Source organism: Ambystoma mexicanum, chromosome 13, assembly GCF_040938575.1.
Source record: "Ambystoma mexicanum isolate Mex_15411 chromosome 13, UKY_AmexF1_1, whole genome shotgun sequence".
In the NCBI taxonomy this organism is placed as follows: Eukaryota; Metazoa; Chordata; class Amphibia; order Caudata; family Ambystomatidae; genus Ambystoma; species Ambystoma mexicanum.
Window position 1 is genome coordinate 81,575,251 of NC_090938.1, and position 12,169 is coordinate 81,587,419.

Consider the following 12,169-nt stretch of genomic DNA (forward strand, 5'->3'; position numbering starts at 1 on the left):
AATTCACAGCCCAGAAGGCCCTCGGGCCAGTCACAGACAGGGAGTCGAGGAGGTAGTCCCACAAATGGGGTCCCTCGCTTTCCTGATTATGTAAGTCCCCGCTACAAGGGAAACCGACCCATCCTGGGTTATGTGTGGACTCCTCCAGCCCAAGGGGGGGGAATCCAGCCAAGCGCCTAACCTGGGGAAATTCCCTCCAAACTTCCCACAGGAGGGCAGACATTCACCAAACCCTGGCCCAAACTTTTTCCCCAGGTATCCACAAGGTTTCCAGCCCCAAACTCATCCATCCTTCTTTCCCCAATTCCCTGAGCCCAGACAACCTAATCCGGGAGAGGGGAGGCCAAGGGTGGAGGGGTACCCAAATCTTCCCAACCCAGGGTATTACCAGAGAAGGGATAGCTACCCTTCCCGGGATCAGCCCAGGGGAGAAAACAGAACCCCGTATCAACCTGAGCAGGTTTCCCAACTTGAGCGCCAGGTCCAAAATATGGCACGGGATCTGGGTCTCATACTGAGGGCTCAACAGAACCCTCAGATGAGCATGCCACCGCAGAATGCCCCAAACTCTGGACCTGGTGCTCCAGAACAATGACGGGGGCAGCACCCCAATAACCCACCGGTTCCCAGGGAGGAGGCACAAGGGGAAGGGGGGTGTAAAGCCTTGGAGGAAGCTTCCTTCCCAACTTGTAAACAGCCCCTGAAAACCAGGAACCGGAAACAAAATCTCCTACCCCTGAAAGTCTGTCACCCAAGGAGCAGAGAGGAGGTAGGAGAAACAAAGGACCCAAACAGACCCACTTTGTGGAGGAGGTACAGGTCTTCCAATTTGAGGGAGAGGGATCCTCAGAGGATCCTGGGAAAAGGATCTTCTCCTTCAGAGATGGGGGAACTCCCAAGGAAAAATAGGTCCCAAGAGATTCCAATCCAGACTGGGTGGATGTGGGGATTGAGCTGTCACTGCCCATCATCCTATCCCAGAACCCACAAAACCAAACTTTCCTGGTCCAAACCCATCCTGGTGACTGCCTCCAAAAAGGCAGGGGCGGCCCAGAACCGGAACCAGGGGAGACTAAAACCGAATCAACAGACTGGGTAGATGTGGGTATTGAGCTGTCGCCGCCCATCATCCTATCCCAGAACCAACAATACCAAAAGCCCCTGGTTCAAACCCATACTGGTGACTGCCTCCAAAAAGGCAGGGGCGGCCCAGAACCGGAACCAGGGGAGACTAAAACCGAATCAACAGACTGGGTAGATGTGGGGATTGAGCTGTCGCCGCCCATCTTCCTATCCCAGAACCAACAATACCAAAAGCCCCTGGTTCAAACCCATCCTGGTGACTGCCTCCAAAAAGGCAGGGGCGGCCCAGAATCGGAACTTGGGGAACCTAAAACTGAATCAACAGACTGGGTAGAGGTGGGGATTGAGCTGTCGCCACCCATCATTCTATCCCAGAACCAACAATACCAAAATCCCATGGGTCAAATCTATCCTGATGACAGCCTCCAAAAAGTGGGGGGGGCAGCCCAGAACCCGAAACCATTTCCAGTTGCCAACTTTTTCTTTCAGATTCCCCAGGCTCTCCACAGAATTCTGCCCAAATCTCTTCTCTCACCATGTCCAAAACCAGAAAATTAGCCCACCAGTTGTCCAAAAATGTGCATTATCTGTGCCCTCTTGAGGAGAAGGAGGGAAGATACTATGCCCCGGTACAAGTACAGGGGCAGGGTACAATTTGGGCACTGGTGGACACTGGATCCCAAGCTACCCTTCTGTCCAAAAGGGCATTTGATGAACTAAATGCAGAAAGGGGGGAGAATTACCGTATTCCTCTCACCTCTCTTCCTGGACAACTGCAGAACTTTGACGGGAAGGAAATTCCCGTCGAGGGGACTGCAGAGTTGGACCTTAAAATTGGACGACACAAGGTGAAACACCCGGTCATAGTAGTGACTCCAGAGGGCACCCCTTGTTTACTAGGGAATGACCTCCTGAGAAGGTTGTCACCCCTAATAGATTGCGTAAACAAGGTCCTCTGGACCCAGACTAGCCGACCAATAAAATGAAAACAGAGTGTCAACCATGTTAGTTTAAACGGCACCTGCCACATCGTTGAACAAAAATCAGACCAAGTAGAATTTCACTTCCAGAACAACCAAATTCCAGACATGACAGTAATAGCAGTAGGACAACAGACTGGTGATGGGGGGTCCTCTCTATTTCTGAAAATCAACCTTCCTTCCAGTTTAAGGTGGTATTCCACACTGGAAGGAAACACTCTGAAATTCTTTACCAATCCACAATCAGACACTCCCACTCCTATAGTCCAGAAAGATGTGAAATCAGTTCAGAGCCTGGCTGATATTCAGCAAATTGGAGAGCAGTTGTTCATCCCTGTTCAGTTAAATGATGGGAAGGACTTTGTTCTCGCTCGAGTGTGTGTGAACAACGGTAAGAGCTTCATCAGCAAAGCCATGTTCTGCCAACTCCCAAAAGATCCAGCCATTCCCACATTCAAACTGATAGACAAATGGGAAATGGACCTGGAAGCACCTAATTCCAAACATCTTCTGCCAAGCAGGTGTATGCTCAAAATCTCCATTGGCAACAAGAGCATAGTCCATAATTGTTGGGTCGTGCGAGATGTCACTGCCGCCTTTTACTTAGGCAGTGACATTCTCAATCGCTTTGCCATTAGTTTGGACCTAATAAACTTCATAGCTTGGTCCCGATTAGCGGATAATCCATGGGCTTTGATGATCCAGAAAAAGCATTTAGGTCAGCTCAATTGCTACGTTATGCAGTTGAAATTCAGCTTAAAGAGGAAGTCACCATCCCAGAGAGGACCCGACAATTCTCCCTGGAAGTGAAAGTTAAAAGAGGACAAAAATTGAAAAACCCTGATGCTTATATTCATCTAAATGCTTCTCTCCAACAACAAGGGTTAGGGGTAAACCCAACACCATTAGTCAACATAGAACATGACACCATTCCAATAGAGGTGGATATCAGCGACTTAAAGAATATTACTCTAGCCGCAGGCACCATTATTGGAATGGCGGTTGATGACCGACATTTCTCCATTGATTTAGGAAATGAACTGTTAGGACCAATCCCCAAGGACAGTTTTGACAGTGACAGTGATGACAATACAACACCAGATGGGATCTTTACCCGGCATGGGGGGAACTTCCTGGAGTACACTTCTTGCCCTTATGGTAAGGAAGACGTGACTTGTGACTTTAGAAGGGATGAGGTGATTTTCCAGGTCCATGAGGGCTGCCTTTCCCACCTGAAGCCTCCAGTCCAAATCAGCACTCTGACCAGGGACTTCTCCACCCAGCTGGAGGAGGCCGCTGAGATAGCCAAACCAGAAGTCTTTCCAGGATTCAGGAAGATGGTGGAAGAAAGAGTCAACCTAGCTGATGCCTGTGTGACTCTGGAACAGAAGCAAAAGTTGAAACAAGTTTTCTTGGATTTCCAAGATCTCTTTGTGGTAGACTCATATGAGGACGCACCGACATCCACACAACAACAATTCCCACGGACTCTGGAATGACTCCAGTGTTTGTGAAGAAATATCGTTTGCCTCTCGCATCCATGGAGTCCCTTACTGAAATAATTAAGAACCTTGAGTCCCGCGGAATAATCTGTCCAGTACACAGCACCTTCAATAATCCGGTGCTGGGAATATTGAAGCCAAACGGCCAGTGGAGACTCTGTGCCGACCTTAGGGAGCTCAACAAACGGGTCCATACTTCCCGATGGCCTCTGCCCTACATTGACCAAGGGCTGGCTCAGATTCAGGGGTCACAAGTATTCACTGCTATAGACCTGACCAATGGATACTGGACCGTGCCTGTCAGTAGGGAGGACCAATACAAACTGACTTTTACCTTTGGGGGCCAGCAGTACACATGGACCCAGACTCCATTCGGATACCTAAACTCCGGCAATGAATTCAACATTTTCCTACATAAGGCCATGCCCGACCTGGGTGCGAGGGGTAACCTGGCTTATGTAGATGATGTCCTCATCAAAAGTTCATCTGTGGAGGAACACATAGCGGAGATCCATTATGTTCTGACGCAGTTGAGGGCCGCCGGAGCAAAACTTTCCTTTAAGAAAGCACAGTGGTGTAGAACCTGTGTTAATTTCTTGGGGCATGAGATTACTCCTCAGGGTCTCTGTCCCCAAGAAAAGAAAGTGGAAGCACTTCAGAAACTGAAGGATCCCACAACTCTGCGGGAACTAAGGAGCCTCCTTGGACTGACTAATTACAGCAGAAAGTTCATTGAGGGCTACGCAGAGATCACCAGACCCCTGACTCATCTTTTGAAGGGGGGGGTCAAGTGGGAATGGGGTCCAGAACAATCCGAGGCAGTAAGACAGCTCAAAAGAAGCCTCTCACACGTGCCCTGCTTATCTTACCCTGTCAGAAACAAGGAGTTTTTCCCGGAGACAGGGTTCTCTAATACGTGTTTGACGGCATTATTATTCCAAAAGCATGACAAGGTCAATAAAGTAATCTCCTATGCAAGCAAAACTTTATCCTCTGTGGAGGAAAAATTCACCGATTGTGAGAAGGCACTCCTGGCAACGGTGTGGGCATTGAAGAATTACCGCCCGTTTATCCAGGGGGAACACATCATAGTGGAGACTCCCCACCAGCCTCTGCAATACCTCCAAAGTGACAGTATCCGGACCAGAAATGTGAGTAATTCCCGAATTACTTCCTGGATTATGTCAATGCAAGGCTTTCCTGTGGAGGTCAGATATGGCCAAAACAAGAAGAGTCCCCTCACGCAAGGTCTGGCTGACTTGCATTATTGTGCCAGAGAAAACTGTCTTGAGGACGAAAGTCTAAAAATCAAGGACAACATTGAGGCATACCTTAATTCCCCCCACAAAGTCTTTGAAGAAGACAAATGTGAGAGAATGCCCACTGTCTATGTGGATGGATGCTCTTACCATGTTGACAACAACGGGGAGAAAGAACTTGTGGCCGGCGTAGGGAACGCATGGGTGAATGAGTCCCCAGAACCTTCCGCTGGATACAAAATTGGTCCCCGAAGTAGTCAGGTGGCAGAATTGATGGCTGTGCATCAGGCCATCCTCACTGCTGTCCAACTCCACGAACTGGTCATAATCACAGATTTGGATTATGTACGGAACGCGTTCGTGGAGCACCTGGTTAATTGGAAAACCAGAGGCATGTTATGTGCTAATAACAAACCCTTGAAACATGGGAAGTTAATCCAAAACATTGATGATCTGGTCACCTCGAACGGGATGACCATCTACTGGAAAAAGATCAAGGGTCATTCCAAAGTAGAGGGACCAGACAAAACTGAGATATGACTTAGCTGATCAGCTGGCCAAAACCGGGGCCATCCAAGGGGATCTAATAGAAATTGAGTCCCTGCTGGGGGAAATCCAGGTCACTGCTATCACTAGGTCCCAGACAAATTCTCACAATGATCTTTCAACTGCACAATGGAGTAAGGAGACCCCTGATGCTGATTTGATTACAGCTCAGAAGGGGGATCCAATAATTGGTAAGTTTTACCAACACATTGAGGACCCGGAGAACTTTCCCCTGACGGATACTGATTACATTGGGAAAGAGGACCTAAGAGTGTTGATGAAATGTCCAAAAAGGTTCCGAATCCAAGACGGTTTGTTGGTAAGGAAATCCCAAGCCGGCCATGATCATTGGGTGGTCCCTACCTCATTCCGAAGCCTGATGTTAAGTCATGCCCATGATGCGGCCACCGCCGGTCATAAGGGGTTTCACACAACACTGGAAATCTTAAGAGAGGTTGCATAATGGCCACACATGGGGCAGGACCTCGACCAATACTTGAAGGGGTGTCTTGTGTGTGCACAATTTCAGCCATCATCCCTCACACATCGTGCGCCTCTCCAAAAGAGGGGGATGACACTGCCATGGTCAGATTTGCAAATCGACTTCGTAGGCCCTGTAATTGGCTCGTCTAGAGGAAACAAGTACATGTTGACCAACACATGCTTGTTTACCAAGTGGGTGCAATGTCTCCCGGCCCCAAACTGCAAGGCAGAAACAGCAGCTGCCCTGATGATTAACCACATCTTTTCCCGTTTTGGTCTACATCAAAGGATTGAGTCAGACAGAGGTAGCCATTTCACCAGCGAGGTAATGACAAAGATGTGGGAGATACTGGGGGTCAAAAGGAAGTTACATATTGCTTACCGGCCAGCTTCTTCTGGGGCATAAGAACTCTACAACCAAACCATTGTGAGCATCTTAAAAAAGTTTGTGGCAGATTCTGGGCCAAGTTGGGATATATGATTACCTCTGGTCCTAATGGCCATCAGATCTACCCCTTCATCTTTAACTAAAATGTCACCATTTGAGTTGATGACCGGACGCAAGATGGTGCTTCCCCAGCATTTGCTCTACAGGACCCAAGAGCGGACACTGATAAATGCCTCCACAACTCATGAGTATGTGGAGAATTTAAGGAAACACCTTCAACATGCTTTTGCCTATGCGCAGCGGAATCTAGAAAGATCAGCTGATAACATGAAAACCCACTATGACCTGAAAACTTCCAGGAAAGTATATGATGTGGGAGACCGGGTCTATCTATACAATTTCCAAAGGAACCAGGCAAAACAGCGAAAATCTTTGCCTACGTGGAAGGGACCGTTTGAAATTATAGACAAAATCTCCCCTGTAGCCCATAAGATCTGCATCCCCAAAGGTAGTCTGGCGGTAGGGGAAGACGAGTGGGTCCATATTAATCAGCTAAAGTGTTGCCATCTCAGGCACACTCTGCAACAACTGGAGGAATCCTCTGGAATCCCAGAGGGGGCCGCCCCAGAGTAATTCAGTTCCCATCCTAAAATATCCCACATATAGTCTCTAAAATATTATGATTTGGAAAAAAAAATGTTTCATGTTATTTCTTGTTTTAAAATAAGACTGAAAAATGTAACCGGATGTATAAAATGTATGTGTTCGCCACACCATTAATAGTGGCGGAGAAATGTTTACGAATAGGTATTGCCGCTTTTGCTTTATCATCCTAGGAGAGATGAAACCACGGAGACTGACCACGGAAGGTGACCTGGGGACCGGGAGCGAAGATCCGAGGGGCCCGGGGTATCGCCCAATCCTCCCATCAGGACCAGCAAGGAGAACTGATTGATCGACTGGAGGGAGGAAAAGATGCTGAACTGTGCCATCTACGGAATTGGAAGAAGATGAGGCGAACATCCCAGATCTTGCAAGTTCCATCAGTGAAAGATCAGAATGGCCATCGCAAGAGGGGGGGCTTGTGGGATGTTTTTACCCATGCATCCAAGCCCTTCCATAAAACTGTGCATTTCTGGCATTGAAAACATCATGATGGCCAGAACTCCCCAGAGAGTGGACAGGGAAAACATGAAGAATAGGCTGCCACCCATTTTTGCCTATGTTGTGAGCACAGGAGGGCAGTGCCTAAAACCACCATTGGGCTACACCCAGAGTAGCCTGAAACCATTGGGAATGGCTATGCTGATTGCCAAAAGCAACCCGGAACTGTGGGGAATTCATTTTCTTAATGTCAAAAATGGATGCAATACTGGTGCTCACCACTATCAGAAAGCCGGCGTTTTAAAACCACCAGACTTTTGTGTAAAACTGAACAAATGAACCCAAACCAGGCCAAGGAAAGACTTGCTAAGAGGTCGATACAATGTAAAACTATATTCTGAAATGATTTGAAGGAAGTAATTATTTAATGTATATATAAAAAATAGCTGGGGATGTCAGCAGCTTAAGTGAATTTGGGTTTAAAGCCACTAAAATCGAAATGTTTAGAATAAATGAGTGACCTACTTGTGAGTGTCACATAGGTTGCAATTGTTTAAATGTCATAGTTTTGAACTTAGAATCAGCATTCTAGCTGCATGTGCAAAAATTGTAAGTTGGATTTGAATGTAGAAAACTGGGAACTAAAGTGACATTTAGCTGAATTCTGTCTGACAACTACCCCCGACAGGAGTTGAACTGGCTCAACAACTCTTCCCAGGCCTGGCTGCATTCTGCTGCCCCTGCCAAAAGGAGATGACACCTCTCTGATTGGATTAGGGGAGGAGCACCTGGGGACTACAGGAACTTAAACAAAGCACTGTCCCGGGCTCAGGCAAATGTTATATTAGTGGGGTCGTAAATGGCTTCCTCTTGGGAGAAACTGGGAGGGGCAGTGCCTGTGAGAGCAAGCTGAGCTTGGGGGAAGTGGATAAACCAGAAATTCCACCATGTGCTTTGGAAAACTACACCCCTTTGGGGCCAGAGCATGATTTTAAAAAAATTGATAATTCACAGTGCAGACTTGTCAAAATTATATAAATAACATCATCATTCTTGCGATTTTTCTGTGCACATTTTAAGAGGTGTTAGGACCCTGTGGGATGTTCTTGGGGATAGTAGCGGAAGAAAAGGTTGTTACTCCAAATGTATGTATGTTAAAAATCTAACACTTTATCATCTGAAACCCATATCCCTGGTGCACATTTGTGTAAAATCTGGAAAGGTTTAGAGGTCGTTATCTGGATGAAAAGGGGAGAATTCTGTCAAGAGTGGACACAACATCGTACAAAGACAGGGATCGGATGGTTTGGTGCTACAGAAAATATGTTCACTGGACCTATAATATTAGAAAAATGGTACATAGATAAATATGTATTTGGGTCAGAAATAGATTTGTGTGCAATTTGACAAGGGGAGGTTCCTCTGACCATAAAACCTACAGCATCACTCTGACACTCCATTTCTTTGCCCCAATCAAGGGAGAGAGGAAAGCTTGGCCAATGATAAGTGAGAGGGGCAGGCTTAGCTAGGCCCAGGCACACACCCACTTTCTAAACACATAAAAAGAGCCACTGGAACCCAGGTAGACATTCACTTTCCACTTTCTTGCGGGACGCCTTGCCGGGAGACTCCAGACTTCAAATCCATCAATCTCCAGAGACCAGAATTGTGCAGTGCTGAGAGCAGAGCCAGAGATCAGACCGCTGTGCAGTGCCGCTAGCAGAACCGATAACAGAACCGGAGACCCAGAGACCAGATCGCTGTGAAGAACCGCTAGCAGAAGTCCAGCCAATCCTGACCCGATCGGTGACGAAGTTGCATTCCTGTCCAAAATCTAGTGTGAGTACCCAGCTAGCACTGTGCCAAAACCAATCTCTTAGTTTAAAATAATCTAATCCAAACTATTTTAGCCTATTAGAACTGCCTCCTAGAATCGTGTCATTCTGTCATCTTTAAAACTGAAAACTGTCATCTGTCATTTTGAGCTTTAAAATTTCAAATCCGAAAAACTACCTTTACTAAATCGGCCGTATCTCCGGGACCGTTTGTGCTAGGAGCGAGTTTTAACTGTCATCTTAAAGCTAAGATTCGGAGCTTTCCAACAATACTCCTTATATTGCCTCTGTAATTGTACTCGACGCACGCGACTACATTTGCCGCGATTTGACATTTGAATTTCAGCCACGTGTAAAAATATTTGTCCTTGCTTTCCTTGCTGAAATGCGTGTGCAACCTGACAATCATTCATAGAGCATTGCTAAAGTGATCCTGAATTAATTTAAGTATCTCTCACTCACCCTGAACCTCCTATAGGGAATTAAAAGCATTTTTCGCATATTTTTCACTTCTTTGCAAACCACATCAAAGTGTCTTGCCTGTGTTTAAAACTCCTACCTGTTTTCCTCCAAGCTTGCTAGGGGGGGAACTGAATTATATTTGATTGCATTCCTGAGAACTGTGTGCTGTCCTCCCACCTCTTTACCTCGCATAGGGGGGGGGGGTGAATTGTCAAAGAAAAGTGATTACATTGTCTTTTGTTGAAGTCGCATCAAGTTTATTTTCTGTACTGCATTTTCATTCATCATTGCATTGTCCTTGAAGCCATAAAAGCATTCTCAGCAACTTTATCCTTTCCATATCACTTCTAAGCCATCAAAAAGAGTGTACCACTGTAACATTATCCATTGTTGATCACTATCATCTTCACTATCATCTTCACAAGGGTGCTATCAAACATTAATTTATTATAAAAGTGTGATATATATATATATATTGTTTAATTTTCAAATAAACCTTTTAATTTGCAAAACAAACCTACTTCTTGGCTCAGTGGGGTCAGGGGGATTCTAAGAGAGGGGTGTTATATAAGGGTTGTCATCCAGAGTAAACGAACTGGACATAAAAATATATCAATAAGGGTTTCCATCTGCATCCCAGTCTAGGCATTGACTTAGCTGTAGTGTTGAATTGAAGTCGCTTACACAGTCATTCTCCTCTCTTCTCTTTGCAGTGTGTGACTTTCCTTATTCGTTGCGGGTTTGATCAATTCTTCAGAAAATGGGGACTCACTCCACCACCCCTCCTCTATCTCCTTAATGATCTCTTTGAAACCCTGGCAGTGGTAAAAGTTTGTGAAAAGAAGTAGGGGAATTATGTTCCCTGCTGGCATGTCCCACCCCCCACAAACCCCATCACCACACCCCCTCTGATGCGCAATACAAACCCCTAAACAAATGTGCCTGGTATTTAAGGGAAAGTTCAGCACAGTGCACTGAAGTGCAAGTTTCGACTTCTTCCTACACTTTTATTTTAAAATGAAACTATAGGAACGGTAAAACTTAATTTAAAAAGGTAGAGGATCACCGCTCCCAACCGCTCCGACCCACTTCGACCACTGATCCTGGTGCATCAGGTGCTAACATCAGGGTGTTGGTAGTGAAGACAGACAGAAGCTCTTAGCTACATTTCCCTTCCCTTTATGCTTACCTGGTTCTTTTCAGAGGATAAGGTTTTACATATCTGTGTATACACCTTAGACCTACCTCTGGTGCGCCTTGGTCGGTAGGTCTGACGAGGTCATTACTTTTGGTGGTCTTTAGCCTACCCAAGTTTACCATGACGATGACTTTACCATGACTCGTGTGTGGGGTCCCTCCATTTAAGCATCACAAACATCACAAACATATGGGTATTTACCCCCCACTAAACTACTAGTCCACTGTTCCTTCGTACAGTCCACTAGCCATTGGTTCTGCCTTCCCCCTTTTTTACACAGTTGTGGGCTATATGGCACCATTCCCCATGCTCATAACAATATGGAGTCCTTGGTATAGATCCGGGGGTGAATCTTGAGGCTGATGTGGGGGCTTCTAAGATCTTGTACGTTTGGCACTTGTTTTCCGGTTGGGGGATCGGGGTGCTTCGGCCCCTCCAGGTTTCCGAGGAATACAACATGGACGGTGTCAGGAATTGGGGCTTGAGAGCAGTCAGGAAGCGTGTGGAGATCTAGAGACTTCAGTTCCCAACATGCTTGGTGAAAAACTTTAGTCATTTGTGCTTTGCGCGGATTAACAGCTGAAGGCTGATTGCAGTTCCTACTTCAACTGCCGGTCACCATGCGCAGGTGTGACTTATTGAGAGTATGCAGCACGGGCAGTCACGACGGCATGTAGGAGAACTTTTGGAGATCTGAGGAATGCTGAAGGAATGCTTCACTACATTCATTTCGGGCAGCGGAGGTGAGCGTTTTCTGGAGGATTCAACACGTTGCTACGTTTTGGTTCGGGTCATTTCCCACGGGAGACCTGGGCCGTCAGTTAAGTGCTGGGAAAACAGACATAAACGCGTTTTTTCCTGGTGCATTGTATTAATTTTTGGTAGGCAACAGGCCTTGGGGGAGTCAGTGGGCATAAGGCTAGTAGGGACGTTTACAGGCAATTTCATGCAGAATGGCTCTGCAAGAACCTCACTTTCCCCATTGCCTAAAAACTATCACTGCAATGTCATGCACTATTTGGGAGCATTAACACGCTCTCTTCCATGTTCTGCTTATGTGTGCTTACACTCGCCCAGGGGGCCATGTGTTTGTCTCATTCATGAAGGGAGCCATTCCTGTGTTTGTTTCATTCCCGCTTGCTTAGCGATTAAGTGTTGCAACATCCCAGTGTGCTACATGTGAAGTTTACTATGTCAGTGTGGCAATATTTTTTTGTATTCATATGTGAAATATTCACACCCTTTATGTTAAATGTATATGCTTCATGTGGCTAAGTTTGCTAAAGCATCAGGTTATGTTAGGAGGTACAGGGCAGGAGTTGTTCGTAG